The sequence below is a fragment of the Schistocerca americana genome, chromosome 6 (assembly GCF_021461395.2).
Source record: "Schistocerca americana isolate TAMUIC-IGC-003095 chromosome 6, iqSchAmer2.1, whole genome shotgun sequence".
Taxonomy (NCBI): Eukaryota; Metazoa; Arthropoda; class Insecta; order Orthoptera; family Acrididae; genus Schistocerca; species Schistocerca americana.
The window spans coordinates 594,607,234-594,631,762 of NC_060124.1; positions in this window are offsets into that span (position 1 = coordinate 594,607,234).

Here is a 24,529-nt window from a genome sequence, read left to right on the forward strand (position 1 = left end):
TTTTAAAATTACGATGCAATTTCTGTGTTTAATCGTCAATAAGAAGGTCCAAGGGATACAGTAAACCTGAAGTGAAGCATGGGAATCTAAAACCGGTCTCACAGGAGAGGTTCAAATCATAGAATGTAAGAAGTGTCAGTCGTTTTGCACTTAAGTCGGCATTGTGCCTTTTGTATTTAATTCCGATGCAATTTCTGTGTTTCATCGTCAACACGAAGGTCCTAGGTATACAGTAAACCTGATGTGAAGCATCGGAATATAAAACTGGACTCACAGGAGAGGTTCAAATCATAGAATGTTAGAGTGTCAGTCCTCTTGTACTCAAGTCGACATTGTGCCTTTTGTATTAAATACGGATGCAATTTCTGTTTTCATCGTCAAAATGAAGGTCCAAGGGATACAGTAAACCTGAAGTGAAGCATCGGAATCTAAAACTGGACCCACAGGAGAGGTTTAAATCATAGAAAGTTAGAGTGTCAGTCCTCTTGTACTTAAGTCGGCATTGTGCCTTTTCAATTAATTTCCGATAAAATTTTTTCGCTTCATCGTCAATAAGAAGGTCCAAGGTATACAGTATTCCTGAAGTGAAGCATCGGAATCTAAAATTGGACTCACAGGAGAGGTTCAAATCATAGAAAGTCAGAGTGTCAGTCCTCTTGTACTTATGTCAGCATTGTGCCTTTTGAATTTAGTTCCAATGCAATTTCTGTGTTTCATCGTCAATAAGAAGGTCCAAGGTATACAGTAGACCTGAAGTGATGTATCAGAATCTAAAACTGGACTCACAGGAGAGGTTCAAATCATAGAAAGTTAGAGTGTCAGTCCTCTTGTACTTAAGTCGGCATTGAGCCTTTTGTATTAAATTCGGATGCAATTTCTGTGTTTCATCGTCAATAAGAAGGTCCATGGGATACAGTAAACCTAAAGTGAAGCATCGGAATCTAAAACTGGACTCACAGGAGCGGTTCAAATCATAGAATGTTAGACTGTCAGTCCTCTTGTACTTATGTCAGCATTGTGCCTTTTGAATTTAGTTCCAATGCAATTTCTGTGTTTCATCGTCAATAAGAAGGTCCAAGGTATACAGTAGACCTGAAGTGATGTATCAGAATCTAAAACTGGACTCACAGGAGAGGTTCAAATCATAGAAAGTTAGAGTGTCAGTCCTCTTGTTCTTAAGTCGGCATTGTGCTTTTTCAATTTACTTCCGATTAAATTTCTGTGCTTCATCGTCAATAAGAAGGTCCAAGGTATACAGTAATCCTGAAGTGAAGCATCGGAATCTAAAATTGGACTCACAGGAGAGGTTCAAATCATAGAAAGTCAGAGTGTCAGTCCTCTTGTACTTAAGTCGGCATTGTGCCTTTTGAATTTAATTCCGATGCAATTTCTGTGCTTCATCGTCAATAAGAAGGTCCAAGGTATACAGTAAACCTGAAGTGATGTATCAGAATCTAAAACTGGACTCACAGGAGAGGTTCAAATCATAGAAATTTAGAGTGTCAGTCCTCTTGTACTTAAGTCAGCATTGTGCCTTTTGAATTTAATTCCGATGCAATTTCTGTGCTTCATCGTCAATAAGAAGGTCCAAGGTATACAGTAAAACTGAAGTGAAGTACCGGAATCTAAAACTGGACTCTCAGGAGAGGTTCAAATCGTAGGAAGTTAGAGTGTCAGTCCTCTTGTACTTAAGTCTGCATTGAGTCTTTTGTATTAAATTCGAATGCAATTTCTATGTTTCATCGTCAATAAGAAGGTCCATGGGATACAGTAAACCTGAAGTGAAGCATCGGAATCTAAAACTGGACTCACAGGAGAGTTTCAAATCATAGAATGTTAGACTGTCAGTCCTCTTGTACTTAAGTCGGCATTGTGCCTTTTGTGTTTAATTCCGATGCAATTTCTGTGTTTCATCGCCAATAAGTAGGACCAAGGGATACAGTAAACCTGAAGTGGAGCATCGCAGTCTAAAACTGGACTAACAGGAGTGGTTCAAATCATAGGAAGTTATAGTGTCAGTCCTCTTGTTCTTAAGTCGGCATTGTGCCTTTTCAATTTACTTCCGATTAAATATCTTTGCTCCATCGTCAATAAGAAGGTCCAAGGGATACAGTTAACCTGAAGTGAAGCATCGGAATCTAAAACTGGTCTCACACTAAAAGTTCGTAACATAGATAGTAAGAAGAGACAGTCTTCTTGGACTGAATTCGGCATTGTGCCTTATGTATTTAATTACGATGCAATTTGTGTGTTTCATAGTGAATTAGAAGGTGCAAGGGATACAGTAAACCTGAAGTGAAGCATCGGAATCTAAAACTGGTCTCACAGGAAAGGTACAAAACATAGACAGTAAGACGAGTCAGTCCTCTTGTACTTAAGTCGGTATTGTGTCTTTTTTTTTTTTAAATTACGATGCAATTTCTGTGTTTAATCGTCAATAAGAAGGTCCAAGGGATACAGTAAACCCGAAGTGAAGCATCGGAATCAAAAACCGGTCTCACAGGAGAGGTTCAAATCGTAGAATGTAAGAAGTGTCAGTCCTTTTGTACTTAAGTCGGCATTGTGCCTTTTGTATTTAATTCAGATGCAATTTCTGTGTTTCATCGTCAATAAGAAGGTCCAAGAGATACAGTAAACCTGTAGTAAAGCATCGGAATCTAAATCTGGACTCACAGGAGAGGTTCAAATCATAGGAACTTAGAGTGTCAGTCCTCTTGTACTTAAGTCGGCATTGTGCCTTTTGAATTTAATTCCGATGTAATTTCTTTGTTTCATCGTCAATAAGAAGATCCAAGGTATACAGTAAAGCTGAAGTGAAGCATCGGAATTTAAAACGGGACTCACAAGAGGGGTTCAAATCATAGAAAGTTAGGGTGTTAGTCCTCTTGTACTTAAGTCGGAATTGTGCCTTTTGAATGTAATTCCGATGCAATTTCTGTGCTTTATTGTCATTAAGAGGGTCCAAGGTATATGGTAAACCTGAAGTGAAGCATCGGAATCTAAAACTGGACTCACAGGAGAGGTTCAAATCATATTAAGTTAGAGTGTCAGTCCTCTTGTACTTAAGTCGGCATTGTGCCTTTTGTATTTAATTCCGATGCAATTTCTGTGTTTCATCGACAATAAGAAGGTCCAAGGAATACAGTAAACCTGAAGTGAAGCGTGGGAACCTAAAACCGGTCTCACAGGAGAGGTTCAATTCATAGAATGTAAGAAGTGTCAGTCCTCTTGTACTTAAGTCGGCATTGTGCATTTTGTATTTAATCCCGATGCAATTTCTGTGTTTAATCGTCAATAAGAAGGTCCAAGGGATACAGTAAACCTGAAGTGAAGCATCGGAATGTAAAGCCGGTCTCACAGGAGAGGTTCAAATCGTAGAATGTAAGAAGTGTCAGTCCTTTTGTACTTATGTTGGCATTGTGCCTTTTGAATTTAATTCCGATGCAATTTCTGTGCTTCATCGTCAATAAGAAGGTCCGAGGGATACAGTAAACCTGAAGTGAAGCATCGGAATCTGAAACTGGTCTCACAGGAAAGGTTCAAAGCAAGGACAGTAAGAAGAGTCAGTCATCTTGTATTTAAGTCGGCATGGTGCCTTTAGTGTTTATTTCCGATGCAATTTCTATGTTTCATCGTCTATAAGAAGGTCCAAGGGATACAGTAAACCTGAAGTGAAGCATCGGAATCAAAAACGGGTCTCACACTAAAGGTTCATATCATAGACAGTAAGAAGAGTCAATCTTCTTGTACTAATGTCGTCATTTTGCCTTTAGTATTGAATTCCGATGCATTTTCTGTGTTTAATGAGCAATAAGAAGGATTAAGGGATACAGTAAACCTGTAGTGTAGCATCGGAATCTAAAACTGGTCTCACAGGAAAGGTTCAAATCATAAACAGTGAAAAGAGTTAGTCTTCTTGTACTTAAGTCGGCATTGTGCCTTTTGAATTTAATTCCGATGCAATTTCTGTGTTTCATCGTTAAGAAGAAGGTCCAAGGGATACAGTAAAACGGAAGTGAAACATTGGAATCTGAAACAGGTCTCACACTGAAGGTTCAAAACATAGACAGTAAGAAGAGTCAGTCTTCTTGTACTTAAGTCGGCATTGTGCCTTTTTTAATTAATTCCGATGCAATTACTGTGTTTCATCGTCAATAAGAATGTCCATGGGATACAGTTAACCTGAAGTGAAGCATGGGAATCTAAAATAGGTCTCACAGGAACGGTTCAAAACATGGCCAGTGAGAAGTGTCAGTCCTCTTGTACTTAAGTCGGCACTGTGCCTTTTGTATTAAATTCGGATGCAATTTCTGTGTTTCATCGTCAATAAGAAGGTCCATGGGATACAGTAAACCTAAAGTGAAGCATCGGAATCTAAAACTGGACTCACAGGAGCGGTTCAAATCATAGAATGTTAGACTGTCAGTCCTCTTGTACTTATGTCAGCATTGTGCCTTTTGAATTTAGTTCCAATGCAATTTCTGTGTTTCATCGTCAATAAGAAGGTACAAGGTATACAGTAGACCTGAAGTGAAGCATCGGAATCTAAAACGGGACTCACAGGAGAGGTTCAAATAATAGAAATTTAGAGTGTCAGTCCTCTTGTACTTAAGTCAGCTTTGTGCCTTTTGAATTTAATTCCGATGCAATTTCTGTGCTTCATCGTCAATAAGAAGGTCCAAGGTATACAGTTAACCTGAAGTGAAGCATGGGAATCTAAAACCGGTCTCACAGGAGAGGTTCAAATCATAGAATGTAAGAAGTGTCAGTCCTCTTGTACTTAAGTCGGCATTGTGCCATTTGCATTTAATTCCGATGCAATTTCTGTGTTTCACCGTCAATAAGAAGGTCCAAGGCATACGGTAAACCTGAAGTGAAGCATCTGAATCTATAACTGGTCTCACAGGAAAGGTTTAAAGCAAGGACAGTAAGAAGAGTCAGTCTTCTTGTATTTATGTCGGCATTGTGCCTTTAGTGTTTATTTCCGATGCAATTTCTGTGTTTCATCGTCTATAAGAAGGTCCAAGGGATACAGTAAACCTGAAGTGAAGCATCGGAATCAATTACTGGACTCACAGGAGAGGTTCAAATCTTAGAAAGTTAGAGTGTCAGTCCTCTTGTACTTAAGTCGGCATTGTGCCTTTCCAATTAATTTCCGATAAAATTTCTGCGCTTCATCGTCAATAAGAAGGTCCAAGGTATACAGTATTCCTGAAGTGAAGCATCGGAATCTAAAATTGGACTCACAGGAGAGGTTCAAATCATAGAAAGTCAGAGTGTCAGTCCTCTTGTACTTAAGTCGGCATTGTGCCTTTTGAATTTAATTCCGATGCAATTTCTGTGCTTCATCGTCAATAAGAAGGTCCAAGGAATACAGTAAACCTGAAGTGATGCATCAGAATCTAAAACTGGACTCACAGGAGAGGTTCAAATCATAGAAATTTAGAGTGTCAGTCCTCTTGTACTTAAGTCAGCATTGTGCCTTTTGAATTTAATTCCGATGCAATTTCTGTGCTTCATCGTCAACAAGAAGGTCCAAGGTATACAGTAAAACTGAAATGAAGTACCGGAATCTAAAACTTGACTCTCAGGAGAGATTTAAATCGTAGAAAGTTAGAGTGTCAGTCCTCTTGTACTTAAGTCGGCATTGAGCCTTTTGTATTAAATTCGGATGCAATTTCTGTGTTTCATCGTCAATAAGAAGGTCCATGGGATACAGTAAACCTGAAGTGAAGCGTTGGAATCTAGAACTGGACTCACAGGAGTGGTTCAAATCATAGAATGTTAGACTGTCAGTCCTCTTGTACTTATGTCGGCATTGTGCCTTTTGAATTTAGATCCGATGCAATTTCGGTGTTTCATCGTCAATAAGAAGGTCCAAAGTATACAGTAGACCTGAAGTGATGTATCAGAATCTAAAACTGGACTCACAGGAGAGGTTCAAATCATAGAAAGTTAGAGTGTCAGTCCTCTTGTTCTTAAGTCGGCATTGTGCTTTTTCAATTTACTTCCGATTAAATTTCTGTGCTTCATCGTCAATAAGAAGGTCCAAGGTATACAGTAATCCTGAAGTGAAGCATCGGAATCTAAAATTGGACTCACAGGAGAGGTTCAAATCATAGAAAGTCAGAGTGTCAGTCCTCTTGTACTTAAGTCGGCATTGTGCCTTTTGAATTTAATTCCGATGCAATTTCTGTGCTTCATCGTCAATAAGAAGGTCCAAGGTATACAGTAAACCTGAAGTGATGTATCAGAATCTAAAACTGGACTCACAGGAGAGGTTCAAATCATAGAAATTTAGAGTGTCAGTCCTCTTGTACTTAAGTCAGCATTGTGCCTTTTGAATTTAATTCCGATGCAATTTCTGTGCTTCATCGTCAATAAGAAGGTCCAAGGTATACAGTAAAACTGAAGTGAAGTACCGGAATCTAAAACTGGACTCTCAGGAGAGGTTCAAATCGTAGGAAGTTAGAGTGTCAGTCCTCTTGTACTTAAGTCTGCATTGAGTCTTTTGTATTAAATTCGAATGCAATTTCTATGTTTCATCGTCAATAAGAAGGTCCATGGGATACAGTAAACCTGAAGTGAAGCATCGGAATCTAAAACTGGACTCACAGGAGAGTTTCAAATCATAGAATGTTAGACTGTCAGTCCTCTTGTACTTAAGTCGGCATTGTGCCTTTTGTGTTTAATTCCGATGCAATTTCTGTGTTTCATCGCCAATAAGAAGGTCCAAGGGATACAGTAAACCTGAAGTGGAGCATCGCAGTCTAAAACTGGACTGACAGGAGTGGTTCAAATCATAGGAAGTTATAGTGTCAGTCCTCTTGTTCTTAAGTCGGCATTGTGCCTTTTCAATTTACTTCCGATTAAATATCTTTGCTCCATCGTCAATAAGAAGGTCCAAGGGATACAGTTAACCTGAAGTGAAGCATCGGAATCTAAAACTGGTCTCACACTAAATGTTCGTAACATAGATAGTAAGAAGAGACAGTCTTCTTGGACTGAATTCGGCATTGTGCCTTATGTATTTAATTACGATGCAATTTGTGTGTTTCATAGTGAATTAGAAGGTGCAAGGGATACAGTAAACCTGAAGTGAAGCATCGGAACGTAAAACTGGTCTCACAGGAAAGGTACAAAACATAGACAGTAAGACGAGTCAGTCCTCTTGTACTTAAGTCGGTATTGTGTCTTTTTTTTTTTTAAATTACGATGCAATTTCTGTGTTTAACCGTCAATAAGAAGGTCCAAGGGATACAGTAAACCCGAAGTGAAGCATCGGAATCAAAAACCGGTCTCACAGGAGAGGTTCAAATCGTAGAATGTAAGAAGTGTCAGTCCTTTTGTACTTAAGTCGGCATTGTGCCTTTTGTATTTAATTCAGATGCAATTTCTGTGTTTCATCGTCAATAAGAAGGTCCAAGAGATACAGTAAACCTGTAGTAAAGCATCGGAATCTAAATCTGGACTCACAGGAGAGGTTCAAATCATAGAAACTTAGAGTGTCAGTCCTCTAGTACTTAAGTCGGCATTGTGCCTTTTGAATTTAATTCCGATGCAATTTCTGTGTTTCATCGTCAATAAGAAGGTCCAAGGTATACAGTAAAGCTGAAGTGAAGCATCGGAATTTAAAACGGGACTCACAAGAGGAGTTCAAATCATAGAAAGTTAGGGTGTTAGTCCTCTTGTACTTAAGTCGGAATTGTGCCTTTTGAATGTAATTCCGATGCAATTTCTGTGCTTTATTGTCATTAAGAGGGTCCAAGGTATATGGTAAACCTGAAGTGAAGCATCGGAATCTAAAACTGGACTCACAGGAGAGGTTCAAATCATATTAAGTTAGAGTGTCAGTCCTCTTGTACTTAAGTCGGCATTGTCCCTTTTGTATTTAATTCCGATGCAATTTCTGTGTTTCATCGACAATAAGAAGGTCCAAGGAATACAGTAAACCTGAAGTGAAGCGTGGGAACCTAAAACCGGTCTCACAGGAGAGGTTCAATTCATAGAATGTAAGAAGTGTCAGTCCTCTTGTACTTAAGTCGGCATTGTGCATTTTGTATTTAATCCCGATGCAATTTCTGTGTTTAATCGTCAATAAGAAGGTCCAAGGGATACAGTAAACCTGAAGTGAAGCATCGGAATGTAAAGCCGGTCTCACAGGAGAGGTTCAAATCGTAGAATGTAAGAAGTGTCAGTCCTTTTGTACTTATGTTGGCATTGTGCCTTTTGAATTTAATTCCGATGCAATTTCTGTGCTTCATCGTCAATAAGAAGGTCCGAGGGATACAGTAAACCTGAAGTGAAGCATCGGAATCTAAAACTGGTCTCACAGGAAAGGTTCAAAGCAAGGACAGTAAGAAGAGTCAGTCATCTTGTATTTAAGTCGGCATGGTGCCTTTAGTGTTTATTTCCGATGCAATTTCTATGTTTCATCGTCTATAAGAAGGTCCAAGGGATACAGTAAACCTGAAGTGAAGCATCGGAATCTAAAACTGGTCTCACACTAAAGGTTCATATCATAGACAGTAAGAAGAGTCAATCTTCTTGTACTAATGTCGTCATTTTGCCTTTAGTATTGAATTCCGATGCAATTTCTGTGTTTAATGAGCAATAAGAAGGATTAAGGGATACAGTAAACCTGTAGTGTAGCATCGGAATCTAAAACTGGTCTCACAGGAAAGGTTCAAATCAAAAACAGTGAAAAGAGTTAGTCTTCTTGTACTTAAGTCGGCATTGTGCCTTTTGAATTTAATTCCGATGCAATTTCTGTGTTTCATCGTTAAGAAGAAGGTCCAAGGGATACAGTAAAACGGAAGTGAAACATTGGAATCTGAAACAGGTCTCACACTGAAGGTTCAAAACATAGACAGTAAGAAGAGTCAGTCTTCTTGTACTTAAGTCGGCATTGTGCCTTTTTTAATTAATTCCGATGCAATTACTGTGTTTCATCGTCAATAAGAATGTCCATGGGATACAGTTAACCTGAAGTGAAGCATGGGAATCTAAAATAGGTCTCACAGGAACGGTTCAAAACATGGCCAGTGAGAAGTGTCAGTCCTCTTGTACTTAAGTCGGCACTGTGCCTTTTGTATTAAATTCGGATGCAATTTCTGTGTTTCATCGTCAATAAGAAGGTCCAAGGGATACTATAAACTTGAAGTGAAGCATCGGAATGTAAAACCGGTTTCACAGGAGAGGTTCAAATCATAGAATGTAAGAAGTGACAGTCCTCTTGTACTTAAGTCGGCATTGTGCCTATTGTATTTAATTCCGATGCAATTTCTGTGTTTCATAGTCAATAAGAAGGTCCAAGGGATACAGTAAACCTGAAGTGAAGCATCTGAATCTATAACTGGTCTCACAGGAAAGTTTCAAAACATGGACAGTAAGAACAGTCAGTCTTCTTGTACTTAAGTCGGCATTGTGCCTTTAGTGTTTATTTCCGATGCAATTTCTGTGTTTCATCGTCTATAAGAAGGTCCAAGAGATACAGTAAACCTGAAGTGAAGCATCGGAATCTAAAACTGGTCTCACACTAAAGGTTCAAATCATAGACAGTAAGAAGAATCAGTCTTCTTGTACTTAAGTCGGCATTGTGCCTTTTGTATTGAATTCAGATGCAATTTGTGTGTTTAATCGGCAATAAGAAGGATTAAGGGATACAGTAATTCCGCAGTGAAGCATCGGAATCTAAAACTAGTCTCACAAGAAAGGTTCAAATCATAGACAGTAAAAAGAGTCAGTCTTCATGTACTTAAGTTGGCGTGGTGACTTTTGAATTTAATTCCGATGCAATTTCTGTGATTCGTCGTCAAGAAGAAGGTCCAAGGGATAGAGTAAACCTGAAGTGAAACATCGGAATCTGAAACAGGTCTCACACTGAAGGTTCAAAACATAGACAGTAAGAAAAGTCAGTCTTCTTGTACTTATGTCGGCATTGTGCCTTTTGTAATTAATTCCGATGCAATTTCTGTGTTTCATCGTAAATAGGAAGGTCCTTCGGATACAGTTAACCTGAAGTGCAGCATGGGAATCTAAACCTGGTCTCACAGGAAAGGTTCAAAACATAGAAAGTAAGAAGTGTCAGTCCTCTAGTACTGAAGTCAGCATTGTTCCTTTTGTATTAAATTCGAATGCAATTTCTGTCTTTCATCGTCAATAAGAAGGTCCAAGGGATACAGTAAACCTGAAGTGAAACATCGGAATCTGAAACAGGTCTCACACTGAAGGTTCAAAACATAGACAGTAAGAAAAGTCAGTCTTCTTGTACTTATGTCGGCATTGTGCCTTTTGTAATTAATTCCGATGCAATTTCTGTGTTTCATCGTCAATAGGAAGGTCCTTCGGATACAGTTAACCTGAAGTGCAGCATGGGAATCTAAACCTGGTCTCACAGGAAAGGTTCAAAACATAGACAGTAAGAAGAATCAGTCTTCTTGTACTTAAGTCGGCATTGTGCCTTTTGTATTGAATTCAGATGCAATTTGTGTGTTTAATCGGCAATAAGAAGGATTAAGGGATACAGTAATTCTGCAGTGAAGCATCGGAATCTAAAACTGGTCTCACAGGAAAGGTTCAAAACATAGACAATAAGAAGAGTCAGTCCTCCTGTACTTAAGTCGGCATTGTGCCTTTTGTATTAAATTCGGATGCAAGCTCTGTGCTTCATCGTCAATAACAAGGTCCAAGGTATACAGGAAACATGAAGTGAAGCATCGGAATCTAAAAGTGGTCTCACAGGAGAGGATCAAATCATAGAAAATTAGAGTGTCAGTCCTCTTTTAATTAAGTCGGCATTGTGCAATTTGAATTTAATTCCGATGCAATTTCTGTGCTTCATCGTCGATAAGAATGTCCAAGGGATACAGTAAACTTGAAGTGAAGCATCGGAATCTAAAGCTGGTCTCACACTAGAGGTTCATAACATAGTTAGTAAGAAGAGTCAGTCTTCTTGTACTGAAGTCGGAATTGTGGATTTTGTATTTAATTACGATGCAATTTCTGTGTTTCATCGTCTATAAGATGGTCCAATTGATACAGTAAACCTGAAGTGAAGCATCGATATCGAAAACTGCACTTAAGGAGAGGTTCAAATCATAGAAATTCAGAGTGTCAGTCCTCTTGTACTTAAGTCGGTATTGTGCCATTTAAATTTAATTGCGATGCAATTTCTGTGCTTCATCGTCAATAAGAAGGTCCAAGGTATACAGTAAACCTGAATTGAAGCATCGGAATCTAATACTGGACTCACAGGAGAGGTTCAAATCATAGAAAGTTAGAGTGTCCGTCCTCTTGTACTTAAGTCGGCATTGTGCCTTTTGTATAAAATTTGGATGCAATTTCCGTGTTTCATCGTCAATAAGAAGGTCCATGGGATACAGTAAACCTAAAGTGAAGCATCGGAATCTAAAAGTGGACTCACAGGAGAGGATCAAATCATAGAAAATTAGAGTGTCTGTCCTCTTGTACTTATGTCGGCATTGTGCCTTTTGAATTTAATTCCGATGCAATTTCTGTGCTTCATCGTCAATACGAAAGTCCAAGGGATACAGTAAACCTGAAGTGAAGCATCGGAATCTAAAACTGGACTCACAGGAGATGTTCTAAACATAGACAGTAAGAAGAGTCTATCCTCTTGTACTTAAGTCGGTATTGTGCCTTTTGTATTTCATTCCGATGCAATTTCTGTGTTTCATCGTTAATAAGAAGGTCCAAGGGATACAGTGAACCTGAAGTGAAGCATCGGAATCTAAAACTGGACTCACAGGAGAGGTTCAAATCATAGATAGTTAGAGTGTCAGTCCTCTTGTACTTAAGTCGGCATTGTGCTTTTTCAATTTAATTCCGGCAAAATTTCTGTGCTTCATCGTCAATAAGAAGGTCCAAGGTAAACAGAAATCCTGAAGTGAAGCATCGGAATCAAAAATTGGACTCACAGGAGAGGTTCAAATCATAGAAAGTTAGAGTGTCAGTCCTCTTGTACTTAAGTCGGCATTGTGCCTTTCGAATTTAATTCCGATGCAATATCTGTGTATCAACGTCAACAAGAATGTCCAAGGTATACAGTAAATCTGAAGTGAAACATCGGAATCTAAAAGCAGACTCACAGGAGAGGTTCAAATCATAGAAAGATAGAGTGTCAGTCTTCTAGTACCTGAGTCGGCATTGTGCCTTTTGTATTAAATTCGGAAGCAATCTCTGTGTTTCATCGTCAATAAGAAGGTCCAAGGGATACAGTAAACATGAAGTGGAGCTTCGGAATCTAAAACTCGACTCACAGGACAGGATCAAATCATAGACAGTTAGAGTGTCAGTCCTCTTGTACTTATTTTGGAATTGTGCCTTTGGAATTTAGCTCCGATGCAATTTCTGTATTTCATCGTCAATAAGAAGGTCCAAGGTATACAGTAAACCTGAAGTGAAGCATCGGAACCTTAAACTGGACTCACAGGAGAGGTCCAAATCATAGAAAATTAGAGTGTCAGTCCTCTTTTACTAAAGCCGGCATTGTGCCTTTTGAATTTAATTCCGATGCAATTTCTGTGCTTCATCGACGATAAGAAGTTCCAAGGTATACAGCAAACCTAATGTGAAGCATCGGAATCTAAAACTCGACTCACAGGAGAGGTTCAAATCATAGAAAATTAGAGTGTCAGTGCTCTTTTACTTAAGTCGGCATTGTGCCTTTTGAATTTAATTCCTATGCAATTTCTCTGCTTCATCGTCGATAAGAATGTCCAAGCTATACAGTAAACCTGAAGTGAAGCATCGGAATCTAAAACTCGACTCACAGGAGATGTTCAAATCGTAGAAAGTTAGAGTGTCCGTCCTCTTGTACTTAAGTCGGAATTGTGTCTTTTGTATTAAATTCGTATGCAATTCCTGTGTTTCATCGTCCATAACAAGGTCCAAGGGATACAGTAAACCTGAAGTGAAGCATCGGAATCTAAAACTGGACCCACAGGAGAGGTTCAAATCATAGAAAATTAGAATGTCAGTCCTCTTGTACTTAAGTCGGCACTGTGTCTTTTGTATTAAATTCGGATGCAATTTCTGTGTTTCACCGTCAATAAGAAGGTCCAAGGGAAACAGTAAACCGGAAGTGAAGCATCGGAATGTAAGACTGGGCTCACAGGTGAGTTTCAAATCACAGAATGTTAGAGTGTCAGTCCTCTTGCACTTAAGTCGGCATTGTGCCTTTTGAATTTAATTCGGATGCAATTTCTGTGTTTCATCGTCAATAAGAAGGTCCAAGGTACACAGTAAACCTGAAGTGAAGCATCGGAATCTAAAACTGGACTCACAGGAGGGGTTCAAATCATAGAAAGTTAGAGTGTCAGTCCTCTTGTACTTAAGTCGGCATTGCGCTAATTGAATATAATTCCGACGCAATTTTTGCGCTACATCGACAATAAGAAGGTCCAAGGTATACAGTAAACCTGAAGTGAAGCATCGGAATCTAAAACTGGACTAACAGGAGAGGTTCACATCACAGAAAGTTAGAGTGTCTGTCCTCTTGTATTTAAGTCGGCACTGTGCCTTTTGTAATTAATTCGGATGCAATTTCTGTGTTTCAACGCCAATAAGAAGGTCCAAGGGATACAGTAAACCTGAATTGAAGCAACATAGTGTAAAACTGGACCAGAGGAGAGGTCCAAATCATAGAATGTTAGAGTGTCAGTCCTCTTTTACTAAAGTCGGCCATGTGTCTTTTGAATTTAATTCCGATGCAATTTCTGTGCTTCATCGTCGAAAAGAAGTTCCAAGGTATACAGTAAACCTGAAGTGAAGCATCGGAATCTAAAACTCGACTCACAGGAGAGGTTCAAATCGTAGAAAGTTAGTGTTTCCGTCCTCTTGTACTTCAGTCGGCATTTTGTCTTTTGTATTAAATTCGGATGCAATTTCTGTGTTTCATCGTCAATAAGAAGGTCCAAGGGATACAGTAAACCTGAAGTGAAGCATCGGAATCTAAAACTGGACTCACAGGAGAGGTTCAAATCATAGAAAATTATAATGTCAGTCCTCTTGTACTTAAGTCGGCACTGTGCCTTTTGTATTAAATTCGGATGCAATTTCTGTGTTTCACCGTCAATAAGAAGGTCCAAGGGAAACAGTAAACCGGAAGTGAAGCATCGGAATGTAAGACTGGGCTCTCACGTGAGTTTCAAATCAAAGAATGTTAGAGTGTCAGTCCTCTTGTACTTAAGTCGGCGTTGTGCCTGTTGTATTTAATTCCGATGCAATTTCTGTGTTTCACCGTCAATAAGAAGGTCCAAGGTGTACAGTAAACCTGAAGTGAGGCATCGGAATCTAAAACTGGACTCACAGGAGAGGTCCATAACATAGATAGTTAAAAGAGTCAGTCTTCTTGTACTTAAGTCGGCATTGTGCCTTTTATATTTAATTCCGATGCAATTTCTGTGTTTCATCGTCAATAAGGAGGTCCAAGGGATACAGTAAACCTGTAGTGATGCATCGGAAACTAAAACTGGACTCACAGGAGTGGTCCAAATCATAGAAAGTTAGAGTGTCAGTCCTCTTTGACTTAAGTAGTTATTGTGCCTTTTGAATTTAATTCCGATGCAATATCTGTGCTTCATTGTCGATAAGAATTTCCAAGGTATACTGTAAACCTGAATTGAAGCATCAGAATGTAAAACTGGACCGCAGGAGATGTTCAAATCATAGAAAGTTAGAGTGTCAGCCCACTTGTACTGAAGTCGTCATTGTGCCTTTTGAATTTAATTCTGATTCAATATCTGTGGTTCATCGTCAATAAGAAGGTCCACGGTATACAGTAAACCTGAAGTGAAGAATCGGAATCCAAAACTGGACTCACAGCACAGGTTCAAATCATAAAAAGTTAGAGTGTCAGTCCTCTTGTACTTAAGTCGGCATTGTGCCTTTAGTATTAAATACGGATGCTATTTCTCTGTTTCATCGTCAATAAGAAGGTCCAAGGGATATAGTAAACCTGAAGTGAAGCATCGGAATCTAAAACTGGACTCACAGAAGAGGTTAAAATCATAGAATGTCACAGTGTCAGTCCTTTTGTACCTAAGTCGGCATTGTGCCTTTTGTATTAAATTCGGATGCAATTTCTCTGTTTCATCGTCAATAAGAAGGTCCAAGGGATGCAGTAAACTTGAAGTGAAGCAAAGGAATCTAAAACTGGACACACTGGAGAGGTTCAAATAATAGAAAGTTAGAGTGTCAGTCCTCTTGTACTTAAGTCGGCATTGTGCTTTTTGAATTTAATTCCCATGCAATTTCTGTGCTTCATCGTCAATAAGAAGGTCCAAGGTATACAGTAATCCTGAAGTGAAGCATCGGAATCTAACACTGAACTCACAGAAGAGGTTCAAATCATAGAAAGTTAGAGTATCAGTCCTCTTGTACTTAAAACGGCATTGTGACTCTTGAATTTAATTACGATGCAATTTCTGTTTTTCATCGGCAATAAGAAGGTCAAGGGATACAGTAAACATGAAGTGAAGCTTCGGAATATAAAACTGGACTCACAGGAGAGGTTCAAAACATAGAAAGTTAGAGTGTCAGTCCCCTTGTACTTAAGCCGGCATTGTGCCTTTTGAATTAAATTCGGATGCAATTTCTGTCTTTCATCGTCAATACGAAGGTCCAAGGGATACAGTAAACATGAAGTTAAGCATCGGAATCTAAAACTGGACTCACAGGAGAGGTTCAAATCATAGAAAGTTAGAGTGTCAGTCCTCTTGTACTTAAGTCGGCATTGTGCCTTTAGTATTAAATACGGATGCTATTTCTCTGTTTCATCGTCAATAAGAAGGTCCAGGGTTGTAGTAAACCTGAAGTGAAGCACGGAATCTAAAACTGGACTCACAAGAGAGGTTAAAATCATAGAATGTTACAGTGTCAGTCCTCTTGTACCTAAGTCGGCATTGTGCCTTTTGTATTGAATTCGGACGCAATTTCTCTGTTTCATCGTCAATAAGAAGGTCCAAGGGAAAAAGTAAACCTGAAGTGAACCATCGGAATCTAAATCTGGGCTCACAGGAGTGTTTCAAATCACTGAATGTTAGAGTGTCAGTCCTCTTGTACCTAAGTCGTCCTTGTGCCTTTTGAATTTAATGCCGTTGCAATTTCTATCTTTCTTGTACCTAAGTCGGCATTGTGCCTTTCGAATTGAGTCCGGTTGTAATTTCTGTGTCTCATCGTCAATAAGAAGGTCCTAGGGAAACAGTAAACCTGAAGCGAAGCATCGGAATCTATAACTGGGCTCACAGGAGAGTTTCAAATCACTGAATGTTAGTGTCAGTCCTCTTGTACTTAAGTCGGCATTGTGCCTTTTGCATTTAATTCCGATGCATTTTCTGTGTTTTTCCGTCAGTAAGAAGGTCCAAGGTATAGAGTAGACCTGAAGTGAAGCATCGGAATCTAAAACTGGACTCACAGGAGAGGTTCAAATCATAGAAAGTTAAAGGGTCAGTCCTCTTGTACTTAAGTCGGCATTGTGCCTTTTGTATTAAATTCGAATGCAATATCTGTGGTTCATCGTCAATAAGAAGGTCCAAGGGATACAGTAAACCTGAAGTGAAGCATCGGAATTTAAAACTGGAGTCACAGGAGAGGTTCAAATCCTAGGAAGTTAGAGTGTCAGTCCTCTTGTACTTAAGTCGGCTTTGTTCCTTTTGTATTAAATTCGGATGCAATTTCTGTGTTTCATCGTCAATAAGAAGGTCCAAGGGATACTGTAAACCTGAAGTGAAGCATCAGAATCGAAAACTGGACACACAGGAGAGGTTCAAATGATAGAAAGTTAGAGTGTCAGTCCTCTTGTACTTAATTCGTCATTGTGCCTTTTGTATTAAATTTGGATGCAATTTCTGTGTTTCATCGTCAATAAGACGGTCCAAGGGATACAGTTAACCTGAAATGATGCATAGGAATCTAAAACTGGACTCTAGGGAGAGGTTCAAATCATAGAAAGTTAGAGTGTCAGTCCTCTTGTATTTAAGTCAGCAGTGTGCCTTTTGTATTAAAATCGGATGCAATTTCTGTGTTTCATCGTCAATACGAAGGTCCAAGGGATACAGTAAACGTGAAGGGAAGCATGGGAATCTAAAACTGGACCCACAGGAGAGGTTCAAATCATTGAGAGTTAGAGTGTCAGCCCTCTTGTACTTATGTCGCCATTGTGCCTTTTGAATTTAATTCGATGCAATTTCTGTGTTTGTCGTCTATAAGAAGGTCCTAGGGAAACAGTAAACCTGAAGTGAAGCATCGGAATCTAAAACTGGGCTCACAGGAGAGTTTCAAATCACTGAATGTTAGTGTCAGTCCTCTTGTACTTATGTCGGCATTGTGCCTTTTGAATTTAATTCCGATGCATTTTCTGTGTTTTTCCGTCAATAAGAAGGTCCAAGGGATACAGGAAACCTGAAGTGAAGCATCGGAATCTCAAACTGGTCTCACAGGAGTGGTTCAAATCATAGAAAGTTAGAGTGTCAGTCCTCTTGTACTAAAGTCGGCATTGTGCCTTTTGTATTAATTTCGGATGCAATTTCTGTGTTTCATCGTCAATACGAAGGTCCAAGGGATACAGTAAACGTCAAGGGAAGCATGGGAATCTAGAACTGGACTCACAGGAGAGGTTCAAATCATTGAGAGTTAGAGTGTCAGTCCTCTTGTACTAAAGTCGCCATTGTGCCTTTTGAATTTAATTCGATGCAATTTCTGCGTTTCTCGTCAATACGAAGGTCCAAGGGATACAGGAAACCTGAAGTGAAGCATCGGAATCTAAAACTGGTCTCACAGGAGTGGTTCAAATCATAGAAAGTTAGAGTGTCGGTCCTCTTGTACTAAAGTCGGCATTGTGCCTTTTGTATTAATTTCGGATGCAATTTCTGTGTTTCATCGTCAATAAGAAGGTCCAAAGGATACAGTAAACCTGACGTGAAGCATCGGAATCTAAAACTGGGCTCACAGGAGAGGTTCAAATCATAGAAAGTTAGAGTGTCAGTCCTCTTGTACTTAAGTCGGCATTGTGCCTTTTGTATTAAATTCGGATGCAATTTCTGTGTTTCATCGTCAATAAGAAGGTGCAAGGGAGACAGTTAACCTGAAGTGAAGCATCGGAATCTAAAACTAGACTCACAGGAGAGGGTCAAATCATAGAAAGTTAGAGTGTCAGTTCTCTTGTACTTAAGTCGGCATTGTGCCTTTTGTATTAAATTCGGATGCAATTTCTGTCTTTCACCGTCAATAAGAAGGTCCAAGGGTTACAGTAAGCCTGAAATGAAGCAACGGAATCTAAAACTGGACTCACAGGAGAGGTTCAAATCATAGGAAGTTAGAGTGTCAGTCCTCTTTTACTTAAGTCGGCATTGTGCCATTTGATTTTGATTCGATGCAATTTCTGTGTTTCATCGTCAATAAGAACGTCCAAGGTATACAGTAAACCTGAAGTGAAGCATCGGAATCTAAAACTGGACTCACAGGAGAGGTTCATATCATAGAAGGTTAGAGTGTCAGTCCTCTTGTACTTAAGTCAGCATTGTGCCTTTTGTATTAAAATCGGATGCAATTTCTGTAATTCATCGTCAATACGAAGGTCCAAGGCATACAGTAAACGTGAAGGGAAGCATGGGAATCTAAAACTGGACTCACAGGAGAGGTTCAAATCATTGAGAGTTAGAGTGTCAGTCCTCTTGTACTTAAGTCGCCATTGTGCCTTTTGAATTTAATTCGATGCAATATCTGTGTTTCTCGTCAATAAGAAGGTCCTAGGGAAACAGTAAACCTGAAGTGAAGCATCGGAATCTAAAACTGGACTCACAGGAGAGTTTCAAATCACTGAATGTTAGTGTCAGTCCTCTTGTACTTAAGTCGGCATTGTGCCTTTTGAATTTAATTCCGATGCAATTTCTGTGCTTCATCGTCAATAAGAAGGTCCAAGACATGAAGTAAACCTGAAGTGATGCATCGGAATCTAAAACTGAACTCACAGGAGAGGTTCAAATCATAGAAAGTTAGAGTGTCAGTCCTCTTGTACTTAAGTCGGCATTGTGACTTTTGATATTTAATTCCGATGCAATTTCTGTGTTCCATCGTCAATAAGAAGGTCCAAGGGATACAGTAATCCTGAAGTGAAGCATCGGAATCTAAAACTGGACTCACAGGAGAGGTTCAAATCTAGAAAATTAGAGGGTCAGTCCTCTTGAACTTAAGTCGGCATTGTGCCGTTTGAATTCAATTCCGCCCAGGTTTTGCGCTACATCGACAATAAGAAGGTACAATATATACAGTAAACCTGAAGTGAAGCATCAGAATCTAAAACTGGACTAACAGGAGAGGTTCAAATCACAGAAAGTTAGAGTGTCTGTCCTCTTGTACTTATGCCGGCACTGTGCCTTTTGTATTAAATTCGGATGCAATTTCTGTGTTTCATCGTCAATAAGAAGGCCCAAGGGATACAGTAAACCTGAATTGAAGCATCGGAATGTAAAGCTGGACCACAGGAGATTTTCAAATCATAGAATGTTTGAGTGTCAGCCCTGTTGTACTGAAGTAGGCATTGTGCCTTTTGAATTTAATTCTGATTCAATTTCTGTGGTTCATCGTCCATAAGAAGGTCCAAGGTATACAGTAAACCTGAAGTGAAGCATCGAAATCCAAAACTGGACTCACAGCAGAGGTTCAAATCATAGAAAGTTAGAGTGTCAGTCCTCTTGTACTTAAGTCGGCAATGTGCCTTTTGTATTAAATTCGGATGCAATATCTGTGGTTCATCGTTAATAAGAAGGTCCAAGGGATACAGTAAACCTGAAGTGAAGCATCGGAATTTAAAACTGGACTCATAGGAGAGGTTCAAATCATAGGAAGTTAGAGTGTCAGTCCTCTTGTACTTGAGTCGGCTTTGTGCCTTTTGTATTAAATTCGGATGCAATTTCTGTGTTTCATCGTCAATAAGAAGGTCCAAGGGATACAGTAAACCTGAAGTGAAGCATCAAAATATAAAACTGGACACACTGGGGAGGTTCAAATGATAGAAAGTTAGAGTGTCAGTCCACTTGTACTTAATTCGTCATTGTTCCTTTTGTATTAAATTTGGATGCAATTTCTGTGTTTCATCGTCAATAAGAAGGTCCAAGGGATACAGTTAACCTGAAATGAAGCATAGGAATCTAAAACTGGACTCTAAGGAGAGGTTCAAATCATAGAAAGTTAGAGTGTCAGTCCTCTTGTACTTAAGTCGCCATTGTGCCTTTTGAATTTAATTCGATGCAATATCTGTGTTTCTCGTCAATACGAAGGTCCAAGGGATACAGTAAACCTGAAGTGAAGCATCGGAATCTAAAACTTGACTCACAGGTGTGGTTCAAATCATAGAAAGTTAGAGTGTCAGTCCTCTTGTACTTAAGTCGGCATTGTGCCTTTTGTATTAATTTCGGATGCAATTTCTGTGTTTCATCGTCAATAAGAAGGTCCAAAGGATACAGTAAACCTGTCGTGAAGCATCGGATTCTAAAACTGGGCTCACAGGAGAGGTTCAAATCATAGAAAGTTAGAGTGTCAGTCCTCTTGTACTTAAGTCGGCATTGTGCCTTTTGTATTAAATTCGGATGCAATTTCTGTGTTTCATCGTCAATAAGAAGGTGCAAGGGAGACAGTAAATCTGAGTGAAGCATCGGAATCTAAAACCAGACTCACAGGAGAGGGTCAAAACATAGAAAGTTAGTGTGTCAGTCCTCTTGTACTTAAGTCAGCATTGTGCCTTTTGTATTAAATTCGGATGCAATTTCTGTGTTTCACCGTCAATAAGAAGGTCCAAGGGATACAGTAAACCTGAAGTGAAGCATCAGAATCTAAAACTGGACTCACAGGAGAGGTTCAAATCATAGAAAGTTAGAATGTCAGTCCTCTTGTACTTAAGTCGGCATTGTGCCATTTGATTTTGATTCGATGCAATTTCTGTGTTTCATCGCCAATAAGAACGTCCAAGGTATACAGTTAACCTGAAGTGAAGCGTCGGAAACTAAAACTGGACTCACAGGAGAGGTTCAAATCATAGAAAGTTAGAGTGTTAGTCCTCTTGTACTTAAGTCGGCATTGTGCCTTTTGTATTAATTTCGGATGCAATTTCTGTGTTTCATCGTCAATAAGAAGGTCCAAAGGATACAGTAAACCTGACGTAAAGCATCGGAATATAAAACTGGGCTCACAGGAGAGTTTCAAATCATAGAAAGTTAGAGTGTCAGTCCTCTTGTACTTAAGTCGGCATTGTGCCTTTTGTATTAAATTCGGATGCAATTTCTGTATTTCATCGTCAATAGGAAGGTGCAAGGGAGACAGTAAATCTGAGTGAAGCATCGGAATCTAAAACTAGACTCACAGGAGAGGGTCAAATCATAGAAAGTTAGGGTTAAGTCCTCTTGTACATAAGTTGGCGTTGTGCCTCTTGTATTAAATTCGGATGCAATTTCTGTGTTTCACCGTCAATAAGAAGGTCGAAGGGATACAGTAAACCTGAAGTGAAGCATCGGAATCTAAAACTGGACTCACAGGAGAGGTTCAAATCATAGAAAGTTAGAGTGTCAGTCCTCTTGTACTTAAGTCGGCATTGTGCCATTTGATTTTGATTCGATGCAATTTCTGTGTTTCATCGTAAATAAGAACGTCCAAGGGATACAGTAAACCTGAAGTGAAGCATCGGAATCCAAAACTGGGCTCAGAGGAGAGGTTCAAATCATAGAAAGTTAGAGTGTCAGTCCTCTTGTACTTAAGTCGGCATTGTGCCTTTTGAATTTAATTCCGATGCAATTTCTGTGCTTCATCGTCAATAAGAAGGTCCAAGACATGCAGTAAACCCGAAGTGATGCATCGGAATCAAAAACTGAACTCGCAGGAGAGGTTCAAATCATAGAAAGTTAGAGTGTCAGTCCTCTTGTACTTAAGTCGGCATTGTGACTTTTGATATTAAATTCCGATGCAATTTCTGTGTTTCATCGTCAATAAGAAGGTCCAAGGGATATAGTAAACCTGAAGTGAAGCATCGGAATCTAAAACTGGACTCACAGGAGAGGTTCAAATATAGAAAATTAGAGGGTCAGTCCTCTTGTACTTAAGTCGGCATTGTGCCTTTTGAATTCAATTCCGACGCAGGTTTTGCGCTACATCGACAATAAGAAGGTCCAATATATACAATAAACCTGAAGTGAAGCATCAGAATCTAAAACTGGACTAACAGGAGAGGTTCAAATCACAGAAAGTTAGAGTGTCTGTCCTCTTGTACTTAAGTCGGCACTGTGCCTTTTGTATTAAATTCGGATGCAATTTCTGTGTTTCATCGTCAATAAGAAGGCCCAAGGGATACAGTAAACCTGAATTGAAGCATCGGAATGTAAAACTGGACCACAGGAGATGTTCAAATCATAGAAAGTTTGAGTGTCAGCCCTGTTGTACTGAAGTAGGCATTGTGCCTTTTGATTTTAATTCTGATTCAATTTCTGTGGTTCTTCGTCAATAAGAAGGTCTAAGGTATACTGTAAACCTGAAGTGAAGCATCGAAATCTAAAACTGGACTCACAGCAGAGGTTCAAATCATAAAAAGTTAGAGTGTCAGTCCTCTTGTACTTAAGTCGGCATTGTGCCTTTAGTATTAAATTCGGATTCTATTTCTCTGTTTCATCGTTAATAAAAAGGTCCGAGGTATACAGTAGACCTGAAGTCCAGTTTTAGATTCCGATGCTTCACTTCAGGTTTACTGTATCCATTGGACCTTCTTCTTGACGATGAAGCGCAAAAATTGCTTCGGAATTAAATTGAAAGGGCACAATGCCGACTTAAGTACAAGTGGACTGACACTCTAACTTTCTATGATTAGAACATCTCCTGTGGTCCAGTTTTACATTCCGATGCTTCACTTCAGGTTTACTGTATACCTTGGACCTTCTTATTGACGATGAAGCGCAAAAATTGCATCGGAATTAAATTTAAAAGCACAATGCCGACTTAAGTACAAGTGGACTGACACTCTAACTTTTTATGATTTGAACCTCTGCTGTAAGTCCAGTTTTAGATTCCGATTCTTCACATCAGGTTTACTGTTTACTTGGACCTTCTTATTGACGTTGAACCACAGAAATTGCATCGGAATTAAATTCAAAAGGCACAATGCGAACTTAAGTACAAGAGGACTGACACTCTAACCTTCTATGATTTGAACCTCTCCTGTGAGTCCAGTTTTAGATTCTGATTCTTCACTTCAGGTTTACTGTATCCCTGGGACCTTCTTATTGACGTTAAACCACAGAAATTGCATCGGAATTAAATTCAAAAGGCACAATGCGAACTTAAGTACAAGAGGACTGACACTCTAACCTTCTATGATTTGAACCTCTCCTGTGAGTCCAGTTTTAGATTCCGATGCTTCACTTCAGGTTTACTGTATCCATTGGACCTTCTTCTTGACGATGAAGCGCAAAAATTGCTTCGGAATTAAATTGAAAGGGCACAATGCCGACTTAAGTACAAGGGGACTGACACTCTAACTTTCTCTGATTTGTACCTTTCCTGTGAGTCAAGTTTTAGATTCCGATGCTTCACTTCAGGTTTACTGAATCCCATGGATCTTCTTCTTGACGATGAAGCGCAAAAATTGCTTCGGAATTAAATTGAAAGGGCACAATGCCGACTTAAGTACAAGTGGACTGACACTCTAACTTTCTATGATTAGAACATCTCCTGTGTTCCAGTTTTACATTCCGATGCTTCACTTCAGGTTTACTGTATACCTTGGACCTTCTTATTGACGATGAAGCGCAAAAATTGCATCGGAATTAAATTTAAAAGCACAATGCCGACTTAAGTACAAGTGGACTGACACTCTAACTTTTTATGATTTGAACCTCTGCTGTAAGTCCAGTTTTAGATTCCGATTCTTCACATCAGGTTTACTGTTTACTTGGACCTTCTTATTGACGTTGAACCACAGAAATTGCATCGGAATTAAATTCAAAGAAATCAGAGAAAGTTAGAGTGTCAGTCCTCTTGTACTTAAGTCGCCATTGTGCCTTTTGAATTTAATTCGATGCAATTTCTGTGTTTCTCGTCAATACGAAGGTCCACGGGATACAGTAAACCTGAAGTGAAGCATCGGAATCTAAAACTGGACTCACAGGTGTGGTTCAAATCATAGAAAGTTAGAGTGTCAGTCCTCTTGTACTTAAGTCGGCATTGTGCCTTTTGTATTAAATTCGGATGCAATTTCTGTGTTTCATCGTCAATAGGAAGGTGCAAGGGAGACAGTAAATCTGAGTGAAGCATCGGAATCTAAAACTAGACTCACAGGAGAGGGTCAAATCATAGAAAGTTAGGGTGTAAGTCCTCTTGTACATTAGTTGGCATTGTGCCTTTTGTATTAAATTCGGATGCAATTTCTGTGTTTCACCGTCAATAAGAAGGTCGAAGGGATACAGTAAACCTGAAGTGAAGCATCGGAATCTAAAACTGGACTCACAGGAGAGGTTCAAATCATAGAAAG